At 36.1% G+C, this 16282-nt stretch overlaps 1 long non-coding RNA gene and 2 pseudogenes across 1 annotated transcript; 2 read left to right on the top strand and 1 right to left on the bottom strand.

The window, feature by feature from the left end:
- Nucleotides 1-959: 959 nt before the first annotated feature.
- Nucleotides 960-2009, top strand: LOC149207309 (ABC transporter G family member 29 pseudogene; annotated as a pseudogene).
- Nucleotides 2010-3219: 1210 nt separating this feature from the next.
- On the top strand, nt 3220-4610 carry LOC149207308 (uncharacterized). The gene is made up of 3 exons (XR_016251999.1): nt 3220-3314; nt 4182-4297; nt 4470-4610. It is a non-coding gene; the product is annotated as an uncharacterized LOC149207308 (long non-coding RNA).
- Nucleotides 4611-14058: 9448 nt separating this feature from the next.
- On the bottom strand, nt 14059-14679 carry LOC149207307 (UDP-glucuronic acid decarboxylase 4 pseudogene; annotated as a pseudogene).
- Between the last annotated feature and the right edge of the window lie 1603 nt (nt 14680-16282).

Below are 16282 nucleotides of genomic sequence, written 5' to 3'. Positions count from 1 at the left end.
TTTAAAATGGGTCCCACGATGTCACTTTGCTGAAACACCACTTTTCTTCCCTTAAAAGCAAAGATTAGCAGGTTCATTGCTCCCTGTACACTGACAAGGAGCAATGCATCGCCCTTGTCCTTACTGCAAGGAGCAATGATTGCCTAATGCCCTTCAGCAGCAATGACCTGGTCAAGCTTTTAGATTTGTTCATTTTTTAGGGGATCACTTTGAAAAGGTTTGAATTTTCAATTACCTCATCTAATCGCTTGGGAACTCGTACTAAACTTTGAATTCACTAGGAAAAAGGGTCTGGAATCATCCTCCTCTCCTCTCCTCACCAAGTCTATATAATGAAGTCATTCCTAAGGGACAGAAAGAAAGCTCTCTCTAAGATTTTTCAGCATCATGTAATTATCTCTCTCTGGAGTGGCTTCATTATATAGACTTGGTGAGGAGAGGAGAGGATGAATCTAGACCCTTAGGTCTTGCCATTGCCAGCCCACAGCGCTTTCCAGCCTTGTTCTTTCATCACTGCTTTTTCTCATAGTAATGATAAAATTCAACTATTTTGATTCATTGTAATGTATGGTTCAAAATGCTGGTATGAAAAATATATGACAAAATACACATAAAAATTGAATACACATAAAAATTGTTACAGATGTATAGTAAAGGACTGGAATTTCCCTTTAGATTCAATTTATTATTTTTATTCAATAATTATTTATTGGAGAGCCGCTTATGAACCACCTGTGGACTTTAATATAGTTTCTTTCTTTCATTCTTAATATTGGGTTTCCTAAGATTGAGATTATTCTATTTAACAGATGTTTGTGGATGAAGTGCTGGAGCTTGTAGAGCTTGATAGCTTGAGAGACACATTGGTGGGTCTTCCTGGTGTGACTGGTCTATCAACTGAGTAATGGAAGAGACTAACCATTACTGTAGAACTTGTTGCAAATCCTTCAATCATATTCATGGATGAGCCGACATCTGGTTTGGATGCCAAAGTTGCAACTATCGCTATGCATACAGTTAGGAATACAGTGGACACAGGCCGAATTGTAGTCTGTACTATCCATCAGCCAAGTATAGATATTTTTGAAGGATTTGATGAGGTAAGATACATCTCTAACTCCTTACAGGTTGTTAATATAGCCAAATCTGAAATTGTGATCAGACACCCACAAAAAAAATATGAAAGCATGCATGAGACCACATGTCATGGAAGGAAAAATATTTTTCACTAGAAATCCAAACCACTGACAATAATCATAGGGGGCCAATTGGTAGTGATGTATCTAGAGTTCGGAGAGCTATATTTAAATTTCAAATCCAAGGCCATGGAGTAAAATATTTAATATCAAAGGTCTTCAGCAAAATGGCTAGTTTTGAAAAGGTTATAAGATGGATTGTAGGAAGAAGTAGATGGTTCTGTAAATTTCTAGAAAGGAAGATCTTTTAGAAGCCCACCAATATCAATATTTAAAACAATTTTCACTGCCCACTCTGAAGGGCAATGCATTTGGACACCTAGGTAAAACCTGATAATCATGTGTGTAAAGCAATGCTTATTGAACAAAACCTTGCAAATATTTAATGATGCTTACTTTCCCAAACAATCCCAACTACAATAGCATTCTTTCTTTTTTTGCAGCTGCTGTTGATGAAACAAGGTGGTCAAATTATATATGGCGGTCCACTAGGTTGCCATTCAATCCATGTCATAGAGTACTTCCAGGTATATGATTAATGTTTGCTAATGCAGCATATGTTATTAAGGCATCTTACAATTTATTCAAGTCTCATTGAATCTAGCAACTTGAAATGTCCTGGACAGGCTATTGAAGGTGTGACAAAGATTACTGATAAATGTAACCCTGCAACATGGATGCTAGAAATCAGCTTTAGAGTTGCTGAGGAGTGCCTTGAGATAGATTTTGCTGAAATTTATAAGAAGTCTCCTCTTTTCTAGTAAGTCCAGATCAAACGCTCTTATAAGTCGCTCTTATAAGTTTGCAGCCACTGTTAAAGCCCTGTTATTCTTGTTTCTCCTCTTGTAGTTAGTAACTTAGCTTTTGGACTTTTGAGAAAATTGGCATATGAATATCAATATAAAAAATATCCTTGGTCTTCTATTTAACTGTGCACAAATCCACTGATCACGAGGTATCCTCTATAACATTATATATTACATACAATCAGTATGTACTACCATTAGTGTGGCAAGTTAATAGATAAAGAAGTATGTTTCACAATTATTTGTTTTGTTCATGTACTGGTGTGTGTGTACAGTATGTATAGTATATTGTTACATATTATATAGATAGAGATATGGAGGGGGGGAGAGTGTAATGGATAATGTTTTCCTTCTATCAGGAATGGTATATTTGGATTCAAGAAATCATCTAGAATTGGTTTTTATGGCATTGCTGAGGACTTGATATCCATGGCAGGCAATTGTAAATATGATCAGCAATCCTGTAAATTCTACTGTACCAATAGCTACTGAGGTTTTTAAGAAGGTAGGGACCTATAATGAAAAGAAACTCTTTGGTGTTACTACTCTTGATGTTGTCCGTGCAAAGACGTTCTATGCTTCAAAAGCAGGGGTTCCTGTTGAAGGTATTTAAAATTCTGGCTTGTTATGCTTAGCTACTCTCAAATATTTAGTATTCTGTAAAATATTTTTATTTTTTATAATTTAATCATGAAATATGCATCCTGGGCAAACATGCCAGGAACTTCTCCTCATTTCAAGGATGGTATCATAGGGCTCAAGGCCATCAGAAATATAGTCAGCTCAAGATGTCACTTGAGGGAATTGAACCCGGGTGGGAAGGATAACAGTCTTTGCACACAACCATCTGGGCTAGACCCAATACATGATATGCTGCAGGATCTTACCAACATCATGCTTTTTTTAACATTAGATACAATTCTCAGTTTTATGTTTGTTGTTGATGTCATCCTATGCTATCTGCAGAAGTTGATGTTCCTGTTGTAGGTGGACATGCGGGTGTTACAATTCTTCCACTTTTTTCACATGTATATGACATTGTTGGATCCTCATCTTGAGTTTGTTCTTTACTCTTGGATATTAGAAGATTAATTTATCAAAGATAAAATGAGATCATAATTACCTACCCTTCAATACAGTTAAAAAGGGAACATACACATTTTTGTTTTGATAAATTTTTTTAGGCAACACCAAAGCCAAACTCTGTATTATCTGATGAGGACATTAAAGCCTTGACAAAGCGCACACAGGATGGAGGAACTGAAGTTGTTGAAGCAAAAGCAGGGAAAGGTTCAGCCACACTGTCTATGGCGTAAGTTTATGTTTTGGTCCTCTATAATGGCTAATATGCATTCATATCTTTTGAATGTTTTTTTATTCTTTTGTGACTGTCTAGAGTACTGAATTTTTCATCTTGATGCAGTAGTTGGAGTCAGATAATCTTATCATGGTGTGTGCTTCATGATTTCATGCTTGATAAGTACCTAATCTGAGATTCACTGTCAGTGAGAATATGGCATGAAGGAGCTTCTTTCTCTTTATCTGAATCTTGTACTTCATACATTTGCATGTCTCAAATCTTTTTCCTTAAGCTTAGGTACTTATCCTACATGAAATCATGTAGCATGCATGTCTCAAATCTTTTCCCTTAGGCTTTCTCATTTGTGTGAAACTCAGCGGGTGCTTTTAACCTGTGAGGTTTGACCGATGGATTGTTGCCTTTCATTTACCTTAGTTTGATTGAAATGTTCAGAGTTAATCTAGATTCTGCATGCAAAGATCCTTCCCTAAGAAAAGCCATGAGTCTCTTCAAGGATTTTATTCCTTCTTAAACATAAGATATGTCAAATGGATCCCGCAAAAGTTGTGTGCTTGATGATGGGTAAATCTGGGTATGAGATTTACAAATTTGCACTTACATGTATGCCTGTGGTTTCAATTCACAAATAGGTGCATAACATCCATTCATTACCTCATCTTGAGCATTTGAGCATGGTTCATGCAAAAAACATTGCTGGTCAGTTAAATCCATTAGTTGAAAACTTGGAAGTGAAGAGTAGTGTTGTAGTCTTCTCTATGTTGATGAATGCTTTTTGAGACTTCAAAATGTTTAGACATGCAATTCCTTTTTCATCTTGCTCCTGTGTTCTCAAATTTTTTTTTTCTACTGTTTTTTAAGGCCAAATATAAACCATGGGATATATATTTTTACCCTGAAGACCTCCAAATCATTTGGAAAAGGAGGTGCTGCAGCAAAAGAGATGGGTTGAATTTGTTGTTTGGATGGACTCTATGGTATGTAATCTTAGTTGGATTTCCAATATACTTTTAAACCATATTTTCATTTTATTTTTTAGTACTATTAGATATTATATCTTACCTCATTTTATGGTTAACATTGTATAACAAAAACATGCGTTGTGTTATGTAATTAATACTAACATGCAATATTGATTTTTTTTGTCAGAATGCTATAGGTAATGATTGCCAAGACGATGATCCAAATTATGTTCAACATATATCAGGAGATGATGAGGATGAGGATGAGGATGATGGTGGTGAAGGATGAGATGATGATGATAGTTGCAGTGTTGGTGATGATGTGGATCAGAGTAATGAGGATGGTCAAGATGATCATGAGGATGATCTTGGTGGTGGTAGCTAGGAATGCACATGCATTGTTTTTTATGAAGAAATTATTGTGTAGAATGACATTGTTATGTTTAGATGGGTGTTGTGAATTTACCCTATATCAATGAGACATTTTGATTTTGTAATCATACGATGAGTTTGATTTATGTATGTTGTTAATTTATCGTAACGATATTCATGAAATATTTTGATTTGTTAATCATATTTGAATTTTAGTTGTTTTGATTAAAAATAATACTGATTTTATTAGTATTATGTTGTTATTTTATACATGTTTTGAAAATTGTTAATGGCACATTGTTATTTTTTTGGATGGATGTTGTCAATTTCTCTTAAATTTCTTTACAAATAATTTTGAATTGTGATATCTGCCTTAATGATATTTAGAAACTATCATATATTTCACTATGAATCTATAAAGGGGGTCATATATGTAAAGAAAAATATACTCTATATAAGAAGTCAAATGCGGATGTAACCATGGATGCAAAATTGAAAGTAAAATTGGATGTTAAACTAGGAATTAATACAAAATGCAAACAATTGATATACAAAGTGTTTTAAATTAGAAGTGAAAAATTGTGCAATAGTTGACACAAAGAAGGGAACAAAACATGGCATACAAAAAGATATCAAATTGGGCAAAAACAAGGACACATAAATGGGCACCAAATTAGATGCAAAAAAAGACAACAACTAGATGTAAAATAAGATGCAAAGTTGAGCGTTAAAAAGAAACAAAAAACGTTACAAATTAATATGCCAAATGATGATGCAAATAATGGTGTAAATTTGGGATGCAAACTTGGGTGCAAAAAAGGAAAAAAAAAAGATGTAAGAAAAGACATAAAACAAGATGCAAAATGGGGTTGAAAAAAGGTGAAACCAAGGATGCCATATTGGATGTAAAAAATGATTCCTAATCACATAGAAATTTAGGCTCGAACTCAGACACAAAATTATATGCAAATGTGGACACAAAATGAGGCAAAAAAAGATGCAAATTTGGATGGTGAAAACGATGTAAAACTAGACACCAAAAAAATGCAAAATTGGATGAAAAAGTCGGTGTAAATAATGGTGCAACATTGGACACAAGTAGACACAAAAAAATGGTGCAAAATGGGGCATAAAATAGCTTAAAATTGGATGCAAAACTTGGTGCAAAAACAAATACAAAAGTAGATGTAAAAAATGGCTCTAAATTGAATGTACCATTAGACACAAAATAAGATGCAAAGGTGGACACAACACATGACTCAACATAAGATGCAAATATAAATGCAAATTTCGATGCTCAAAATGATGTAACATTAGATGCAAGAGATGGTGTTAAAAATGATGCAAAATTGGATGAAACAAATGACGCAAAATATGGTGCAAAATGAGATGGGAAAAATGGAGACAAATCAAACGTAAATGTGGATGTAAAAAATGGTCCAAAAAAAGATGCAAAAATGGGAACAAAAATGGATGCAAAATTTGGTGCTAAATCAAATTCAACACATGGTGCAAAGATAGGCACCAAAGCTGGTGCAAAAATAGAAGCAAAAACTAGTGTAAGACTAGATACAAAACCTGGCGTAAGACTAGATGCAAAAACTGACACAAAATGGATGCATAAAAGGACGTTAAATTGGATTCAAAATACAGTGTAAACTTGATGCAAATGATGGTGCAAAAATGGAAGCAAAGAATGACACAAAATAGGAAGCAAAAGAGAATGAAAAATAGATGCAAAAAATGACACAAAACTAGAAGCAAAACCTATCATAAAATAAGATGCAAATCTTGGTTCAAAATTTGACGCAAAAAATGATGCATAGTTTGGTGTAAAAAATGATGCAAAATCTAGCGTGAAAAGGGATGCAAAATCAGGTGCAAAAAAGGACGCTTTCAAAATTGTACAATAGAGCCAGATTTAGCGCCAGGTTGCTCATCACAATTACAAAAAAAATGCACTAAAATCTGGCGCTAAATCTGGCGCAAATCGCTGGTTTTGTTGTAGTGGTTGGTCAGACCCGAAAAAATATTAGAGTGGTATGCTTTTAATTTTCGTCGAATCCATTTGATAGTTTTCAGCGTAGCATGTGGTGAGACCTCTTGTGGACCCACGACGAGTCATTTGTGGTCTTTTGTGACCTTCGGTTCGATGGACTGGTTCTCCAAGGATTTCTAGTTTCATTTGTTGCACAGCAGCACTACAAGATGGCCTTGTGCCTTAACTGTCTGGCGGTTCTCCTCGGTTTTCATGTTTAGGTTTCTCTTGGTTTTGGGTAATTGGTTTGGTTCGGCCTGCCCTGCTAACTGTTGAACTCTCACAGAGCGGGTGCGGTTTCTTGTAAATTATGTATTTTAGCTAAGCTTAATAGAAGGTCCTACTCTTACCTGATAAAAAAAAACATCCTCTTAATTGAATTGGGAGGGAGCTCAGGAAATTCTATTTAGTTAGCATGGAGAATTGCATAAATTCATCGCTTAACTGACTGAGTGGCCAAGAAATATATATTGTCGTTACCTAAATTATTGGTAATGATACTTTAACAAGAATAAAACTGTTTTGTTTAATTAAAAGAAACGATTACCAAGAAATAGTTACCCTTTTCCTGGAAAGAAAAATATAGAGAGGGGAAGAGGAGCTACTGACTGTAACTTGATATAATCCAGTGTGAAAGATAGAAAGTGCTCAAGGGAGAGTCTGTATGTGATTTTTAGACTTGTGGCTGGGATGAGAGACTTTCCGAAATATATTTTCATTGCAGGTTAACAGATAAGTAAGATAGAAAGCTTCTAAAGATTTAATATTGGACTGTAGATATTATTATTGACTTGTAGGTTAAACAAATAAGTAGGATAGAAGGCTTACTTCTGAACTAATAACCATGGCGCTTACGCTAATGCTTAATTGATAATGGATTAATTGAATGGTTACAACATAATTATTTGTTTTATAGAGTAGAAATAGGAATATGCTAATATAAATCCTAGAAAGTATCATTGCGAATATAACTTATCATTAAAATAAAGGGAATCGTAAATATCCTTTCTGGAAAACTTCATATTAACCATAAATATTAGTAGAACAGAAGATTAAAGTTCATCCAAATATTAAACAATTCCCTATTCTAAGTTAAGAAAAACAGCTAACCATAACATGGCAGTGAAACCTTTGGTAGAGCTTATCATCAAAGGTTATACGTAATGAATAAACACTATATAATGAATAGTAGGTAATGCTACAAGAATTTTTTGCAATAAACTATCACAACTGATTAAGTACAGTTTACATAACATAAATGTTGCATAACTGTCACAGGATATCGATCCACAAGGAAATTGAGAACAATGTATTTACTTCATATTAACACAGTAATAAACTGAAAGCGTGTATTCCTAAACTAGGAGCAATCGATGAAGTGGTCGATGCTATCAGAAAAGCCAAATATAGGCATTCTTGGCCTCTCCTTCAAATAATTAAGAAAGTTATTACAATCCATCCTTCAAACCAAAATGGAAACAGTTTTATAGTCCTTCTTAAACGAACTACCGACAATTGCCAAGTATAAATATTCAACTCACATAGCTTTACATTTCAAAAAACGGAACTATTGACAGTTGGAGCTTGTCATATGACCAGACAAAGCAAAAGAAACTAGTATATATATTAATAACTTAAACCCGTTTATAAGGAGAAAACCCTCCAAAGAGACCCCTAAACATTTAAGCCCAGAACAATAACAACAAAAGATTTAGCTCCAACGTGTAAATCAACCAGGACACTGTGATCTATTAAGGGTTTAATGGCCATGGTCTTGAACTTCAAACCTTCCGAGAATAAGCGTACCTGTAATAGAGGTTGAAAATCAGTAGATACAAATTGAGCTAGAACCTTTCATTCATATACATAAGCAGAATGATACTCTAGGAGGGTTCTTACCTGATTTAAGGACATATCGTTGGTGAATCGCCTACCTGTAGACCAACGATTGGACTCAGTTACGAATTGAAAAGCTTAGTGAAAAAAAAAATGGATTAGAAGAAAAACCTTATCTAAATAGAGACTGGAATGAAAACTTTTGCTATGAAATTTCGCTGCGAAAGGGTTACCTTTTTCAAATGGTTCATGGTGCTTTTTGTCTCCCATGACCTCCCGAACCTCTTGGGCCATCTATGTATAATATTGATGGACCTTTAGAACAAGTTTAAGTTAGAAACCCCATACAAACGTCAAACCCTCAAAACTAAGCAAATGAAACTCACTATCTACTAATCTCTATGGCATACCTGCGCCAGTAGGTTCAACTGTCTCTATTGTTTCAAACCACAAATTCAACTGTCTCTATTATTTCAAACCATAGAGAACGTAGCATACTATTGGTGGCTTTTGACAGACCCGGCCATCGCAGAGCAGCGCGAGACACAGGAGCAATCGTAACAATTAAACCTCCAAGGCTTGGGTGCGAAGAGTTGGTTAGAGGACCAAACCCTACCCTTACTTCATCGTCAGATTGCCAGGGCTCTACGAGACACAGGAGCAACCATAACAATTAAACCTCCAAGGCTTGAGTGTGAAAAATTGGTTAGAGAACCAAACCCTACCCTTACTTTGTTGTCAGATTCCAGGTTAAGATTAACGGTGGTAGAATGAAATAGATGGCGAGATCGAACACGAGTATTGTCCCAAGGTCCAACTGCTCATTGCATGTTACCACGTACAAGAGCCAATACAACATAATATGCCCTGAATAAATGTGCAGAATTAAGGAGGAGGGTCCCCATCTAGATTTCCTCACATGTTCATTTAATTTAACATATATTGACATAGAAGACTATCCGGATTCCATAAGTAAATTTAAATGATATTTATGTGTATCCGTTTGTTACCAGTGGTCATTACATAATGCCTAATAGTTGTATGTTAATGTAACTATTTTTTTTTTATTGATGTATTTTGTAAATATTTTTTATAAAATTGTCATATAATTGTTACATGTGCTCTACTCAAAGACACGATTTGGTTTGAAGGTGCTGAAACTATGCATGCAAGAAACGTTGTGATGATCATGAAAAGTGCAGCAGTAGTAAATATTGTGTTCATCATTTCCATCTTCTATGACTTCAATTTTGATGGAAACAGAAGATGGAAATGATGTTCGCATTATTTTCTTTGCATATTATCCCGCGGAAAATTAAAAAAAACTAGTGTCAGGACTCTCAGCTTCAAATATCAAGAATCGCATAGATATCAAGAATGGCATAATTCATCCCAACCGTTGTTGTGCTCTACATTGATATTTAAGTTCAGTGGATTGATTGTATTTGTAAATTACAATACAACTAGATTGATTGTCACTATGCGTACATATTATTATGTGAGCTTTTATGAAAAAAAAATTATTATGTTGGTTATTTATGTATTTTTTATTATTTTTGTTTTTTTTTTCAATTAAAGTAATTTTGTTTGGAGTCGCTCTCAAGTATATATAGTCTTGTTTATAGACCATAAAATTTGTAAAGGCAAAATATCCCCACTTAACTATTACACCACATCTTATTTATTCATGTTATTTACTCGAATAGTCAAATCGTTTACAGCTTAAACAACCTAAGCAACTCCAAGTTTGGTAGGCTAATGGCTCTTTTTCATTAGTAATTTTTAGGGCTCCCTTTCATTAGTTTTTATTTATCTGTAAATCAAGAATTTCTTTTTAATTTCTCAATATATTTATATATATTAAATTTACTTTTTGATATATAAACATAGTTTTATTATAAACATGCTATATATATATATATATATATATAAACACGTTTTCTTTCTTTTATTTTTATTATATGTCCACAAGTCTGATGGACATGCTGTTACTCTTGGAAATGATTGTCCATGGGAGATTCTCGCATTTGATGGGAATTTTTCCCATCATAGGGCATTTTTTCCGTATTTGACGTTCATAATTTTTTAATGACCGTTTCTCTCGACGTGTTTGTAGCTGTGCAAAACATATTATTGACAGTTGATATTTTTATCAAAACGTCATTTATACTCTCTCCCATTAAACTAAGGAAATTTCCAATATATAGTCACAGTCGCAAATGTCAGCGAAGTCTAGTGGGTAGACTTGACCTGTCACGAATTTCAGGAGTTACTTAACTGCATATTCACCCACATAGCCTACATATGAATATCAGATACCTTGTAAATCTGGTTAATCTAGCTTTGCGTGCAAAAAAAATGGTTAGGACTCAGAACAAGCGACCATGTCTAAACAAGTGAAATAAAATCATTGCAGGGGAACGATATGACATTCAATAGGCGCACAAACGCCATAAATACATGATAATGAGAGGTGTGAGGGAGTGGCTCAATTCATTCATTTAACTCTGTTTTCCATGTCAATATTGATGCAACCTACATGCAATCACAACCAACTAGAATAAACTTCGAAATTGCTATGTGGTTGCATTCAGAGCAAAATAGGATTATAAGATTTTTTCCACCAAAACAAAATTCGAATGATGTGAAAGGCCCCTGCATATTCCAACCATGCTTCTCCAAGATTTTGTAAGTTTTTAAAAGATTTATTGCCATCAATTGACATGGATGATATGATCATCTCCCGTGAGGATTTTTAATCCATTGGCGAGTTGGTATTGTGGATACCATATATGAAGGTCATGAAGAAACCATTGTTCATCAAACTCTTTAGGGGATGCGATTAATAACACATGCCACAATGGCAAGAATCTGGCTTTCCCCAATGGTGGCGCCTACATTTTACTCAAAAACGACCATTATGACACTTCATATGCAGTTAATCAAGATATTCTACGACGAAGCGTTTGGTCATGGGGTGAAACCACAGGGTTTCCAATAATTGTTATAGTGTACGATAAAGGCCACAGTTTCAAGATTCACAAGTTTATTTTCAGCTCAAAATGGACTGAATTTCAATTTCATTAAGTTGTTCTGAACACTAACTTTTTGTAATGCTGGAAACAAAAGATTTTAACGTCCTTATCTTTTGTTATTGTTTTGAATGGCTAGTTTCCCTTGGTTTCAAGAAGTAATTCCTTGAAGTGGCAACTAATAGAAGGGAATGAGATTTATCTCCCACAAGCCTTCCCCGGCGGGGCAAATTTTTTTGAAATGATAGAAGCTTACTGTTATGGTTCCTCGATCCTCATGAATCCTTTCAGCATTGCTACTCTAAGATGCACAGCTCAGTTTTTGGATATGACAAAAGAGTATTGCACAGGTTATCTTTGCAAACAAAGTGAGTTTTATTTCAATCAAGTAATACTAAAAAAAACAGGAAGACGAGCTTGAAGTTCTCTGAAACTATAAAAAGTTTCATCCCTTGTCTGAAGAAATGTGTATTATAAACAACTGCATTGAGGATATTTCTATGAGGATACTAATGGGTCTTTTTGAAACAAGATATCAGCTAGACGAAGGCATTTCTGTGGAAAGTTGTGAGGCCTCGTGGATAAATGATCTGTGGACACTACTGTTTGATTATTTTGGAAAGATAATCGCCTTTATTCGAAGGTTGCGAATGAAGAGAAATTGATTGGTCGAGCGCTATTGTTTTACGTAGAGATAAAAATCAGACTTGAATTGAAAAAGAAGGAGTTGCACCTGACAAGTGAGTATTGCACCTGGAGACTGCACTCAAACAAAGAGAACTCTCTCTATACACTCTACATCCATCAAATGAGAAATTACATCATTAAGTACATTACTAGAGATCAAGAAGTTGCAACCAAACTCCTAAACTCTAGGAACAAATCCTAAATTAAGGAGATACGTTACAACTGGTGTAACCATTTCTCCATTAATACAAAATAATATTAATTATTTTCAACTCCCCCCCTTAATGGAGAAAGGATTATCCTGAACTCCTAACATCCCTCTAAACAATTCAAACTTTACACGCCCAAGAGGTTTAGTAAAAATATCAGCCATGTTATCACAAGTTTTACAATATTCAACACATATCTCTTTTGACAGTAGTTTCTCTCGATGAAGCAAAGCTACAGTGCTCTGCTTTTTGCTGCTCCATGCTATGACCCTGGATCCAATGCTGAATGCATAACCTACGATAGATCTTCGATCATCCAAGTTACCTACCTAATCAGAATCTGAAAAAACCTGCTAGAATAACATCAGAAGTGTCAGTGTACAAAATGCCATAATTACTAGTACCACTAAGATACCTCAACACACTTTTTGTTGTGACCCAGTGACTTTCGAGAGGTTTTGACATGAACTGGCTCAACACATTAACAGAATATGCTAAATCTGGTCTAGTTGTAGTCAGATATATCAAACTGCCAACTAGCTATCTGTACATGGTTGCATCCACCTTTTTAGTACCGTCGTCACTACTCAACTTTAAGTTCTGTTGTAATGGTGTTGCTCCTGATCTGTACTGCTCCATTCCGAACCTTTCTAGCAAGCTTCTGGCATACTTCCCTTGAGTAAGAAAGGTTTGTCCAGAGTCTTTCCATACCTCTAATCCCAAGCAATAATGAAGGTTTCCGGGGTCTTTCCATCTCATACACTTGTGACATCTGATTTCTTTGATCAGATTGTTAGCATTACCTATTATGATCATATCATCTACATACAAAGAAATCAAAATATTTTGCCTCTGTTTATTAAACTTGGTATACAGATTTGGACCTTTCAAGCTCCTATGAAAGCCATGCTGTACAAAAAATGAGTCAATTTTCTCATACCACAACCTGGGTGCCCATTTTAAACCTTCAGGCTATACTAAATAAATTTCTTCCTTCAAGTCACCATTCAGAAATGCAGACTTAACGTCTAGCTGGTGTAGCTACCATTTGTGTTTTGTTGCTAAGGAAATTAGCATTCTAATGGTGTTTAATTTGGCTACAGGAGAAAAGTTGTCATCAAAATCTATTCCCTCTTGCTGTGAGTAACCCTTTGCTACCAGTCTAGCTTTAAGTTTTTCTATACTCCCATCTGCATTTATTTTTGGTTTATACAGCCATTTGCATGCTATGGGGGTTTTACCTTCAGGCAATTCAACCAAATCCCAAGTATGGTTTCTATTTATTGATTCTATTTCCTCATACATTGCAGCCCTCCATGCATCAGATTTACTTGCTTCCTCATAATTTGCAGGTTCTAAAATGTTTAAAAACTTTGATATTAATGCATAGTCTTTCAATTTAGAAGGTAATCGTGAATTCCTACTTGATCTCCTTGGTAGGGGACTTACCTCAAATCTGTCTATTTCATCCTTTTCTGGGCTTTCATTATTGATTACATTTCATGTTACTTCTTCTTCTTGTTTCTGCTCTTGCTCTTCATCTTCCTTACTGTTTTCTTCCATTAGCAATGGAATGTCCCAATCACTGTTAGAGTCATCCTTTCATTCTTCAACTTGTTCTAGTTCTAACATTGTAAATTCCCTAGGATTCCCAAGATTGAAAGGACCAACATGTTCGCCCTCCATAAGTCGCATAAGGCCTTCAACCAGATCAGAAACGAACTGGAAGCTTCCTATTTGTTCCCCATTTCCATAAACTGTCAAAGGCTCCTTGCGCCAATCATGAGCAACAAAATTACTTGCAACCCGACCATCATCACGGCACATTTGCGGACCATATGTATTGAAAATTTGAGCAATCCAAACCTCAAAATTTGCCCCAACACGCTTGGCAAGTCTGTATATGTTCAAGATTCCCACATCATTAGTTTTGACATTCTTCACAGGATTGTGTTTGTAATTCACAGGGGAAGTGGGGCAAGCCTCCAACAATAAGGGTTCCACAACATCCTGCCTTATCCGTTCAAAACTCGGATTGCCAAAATGATGCAAAACATTCTCCTTCCTTCCTGCGAAGAAATTATCGACAACAATAACATTGTCACCCCTTGCCATGAGCCTGTCATGTAGATGACTGCCAAGAAAGCCAGCTCCATGCATCATGACAACTCGCAGAGACTTTCTCTTCAAACCTAGGGGCACTTTAGCCCCCGAATTCACCATCGAACCTGAATGATACTGCGCAAACCGAGAAACAGACGTCTCATAAACAACCCGATGAGGTTTTTCAGGCACAAACCTTCCATTTTCATTAACATTAGAAGCCAAAAAACCAGGCTGAAGGATAAAGAAAGTCGATGCGATGGCGATTCCTATCAAAATAAACAGCAGCCGCTACTCCCTGAGCAAATAATCTACTGGCCTGATAATAGACCACGTCTTTTCTAGCTTAAGAGAGTACTCATCACTGTTATTCATATTGGACTGATAAAATTTATGATCCTCTAACGAATAAGTCTGTAATGAGCCACCACTGGGGTAGTCCGATCTGCTACCACAAAACAGATCAGGAACTCCAATGCGCCACCACCGTGCAAATCCGATCTGCTACCACCGAACAGATTAGGAACTCCAATGCGCCGCCACAGGGCAAATCTGATCTGCTACCACCAAACAGATTAGGAACTCCAATGCACCACCACCGGGCAAATCCGATCTACTGCCACCAAACAGATCAGGAACTCCAATGCGCCACCACCGAGTAAATCCAATCTGCTGCCACCGAGTAGATCAGGAACTCCAATGCACCACCACTGGGCAAATCTGATCTGGTGCCACCGAGTAGATCAGGAACTCCAATGCGCTACCACCGGGAAAATCCGATCTGCTACCACTGAATAGATCAGGAACTCCAATGCGCCACCACCGGGCAAATCCTATCTACTGCCACCGAACAGATCAGGAACTCCAATGCGCCACCACCGAGCAAAATCGATCTGTAAAAAAATTACAGATTTTCCAAAGAGAAAGAGGCTAGTGCTTCTCGACGGCGAAATACTCGCGCCGAGAAAAAAAAGCGATGCATCTTACGAAATTGGCGCGATTAAGGCTTTATTTTCCGTGCCAATAGCATTTTCTGGCGCACTGGCGCGACTATATCTCTCAAAACCGGGCCAAATGGCACTATTGTTTCTTAATAAATCACGCCAACCCTTCGTTCCACTAAAAAATGGCGCGACTGTTCACGACGAAACCGCGCGCCAACCCTATTTTCTGCTCAGAGATGATCAGTCATCTGAGACCTGTCTTCAGGTGTTACTGCAATCCACCTAATTCTATGAATGCTTCTATACACTCCACCGCCACTACAGTGCTGTAATCAATGATGCATCCTAAAAAAAATTAAGGCTATCCCTACTCTGTGCTCTGATACAAAGATAAAAATCAGACTTCAATTGAAAAAGGAGTTGCAGCTCACAGGTGAGTATTGCACCTGGAGATTGCACTCAAACAAAGAGAACTCTCTCCGTACACTCTACATCCATCAAATGAGCAATTACATCATTAAGTACATTACTAGAGATCAGGAAGTTGCAACCAAACTCCTAAACTCTAGGAACAAATCCTAAATTAAGGAGATACGTTACAACTGGTGTAACCATTTCTCCATTAATACAAAATAATATTAATTATTTTCAACTCGTAGATCGCTGGATCGTAGACATTTTGAGGGTCGGTGATTACAATAGTAATCTTCATGAAAAGTCTTTGGATTGTAGAGATCAGGTGTTTTCAAGATGCGAAAGGAAAAGCGTTATTGAGTCCA

Source organism: Pinus tabuliformis, chromosome 1_2, assembly GCF_031772625.1.
Source record: "Pinus tabuliformis cultivar Carrire ecotype Pingquan chromosome 1_2, CPIR1, whole genome shotgun sequence".
NCBI lineage: Eukaryota > Viridiplantae > Streptophyta > Pinopsida > Pinales > Pinaceae > Pinus > Pinus tabuliformis.
This window is presented reverse-complemented; position numbering and strand designations above follow the sequence as displayed.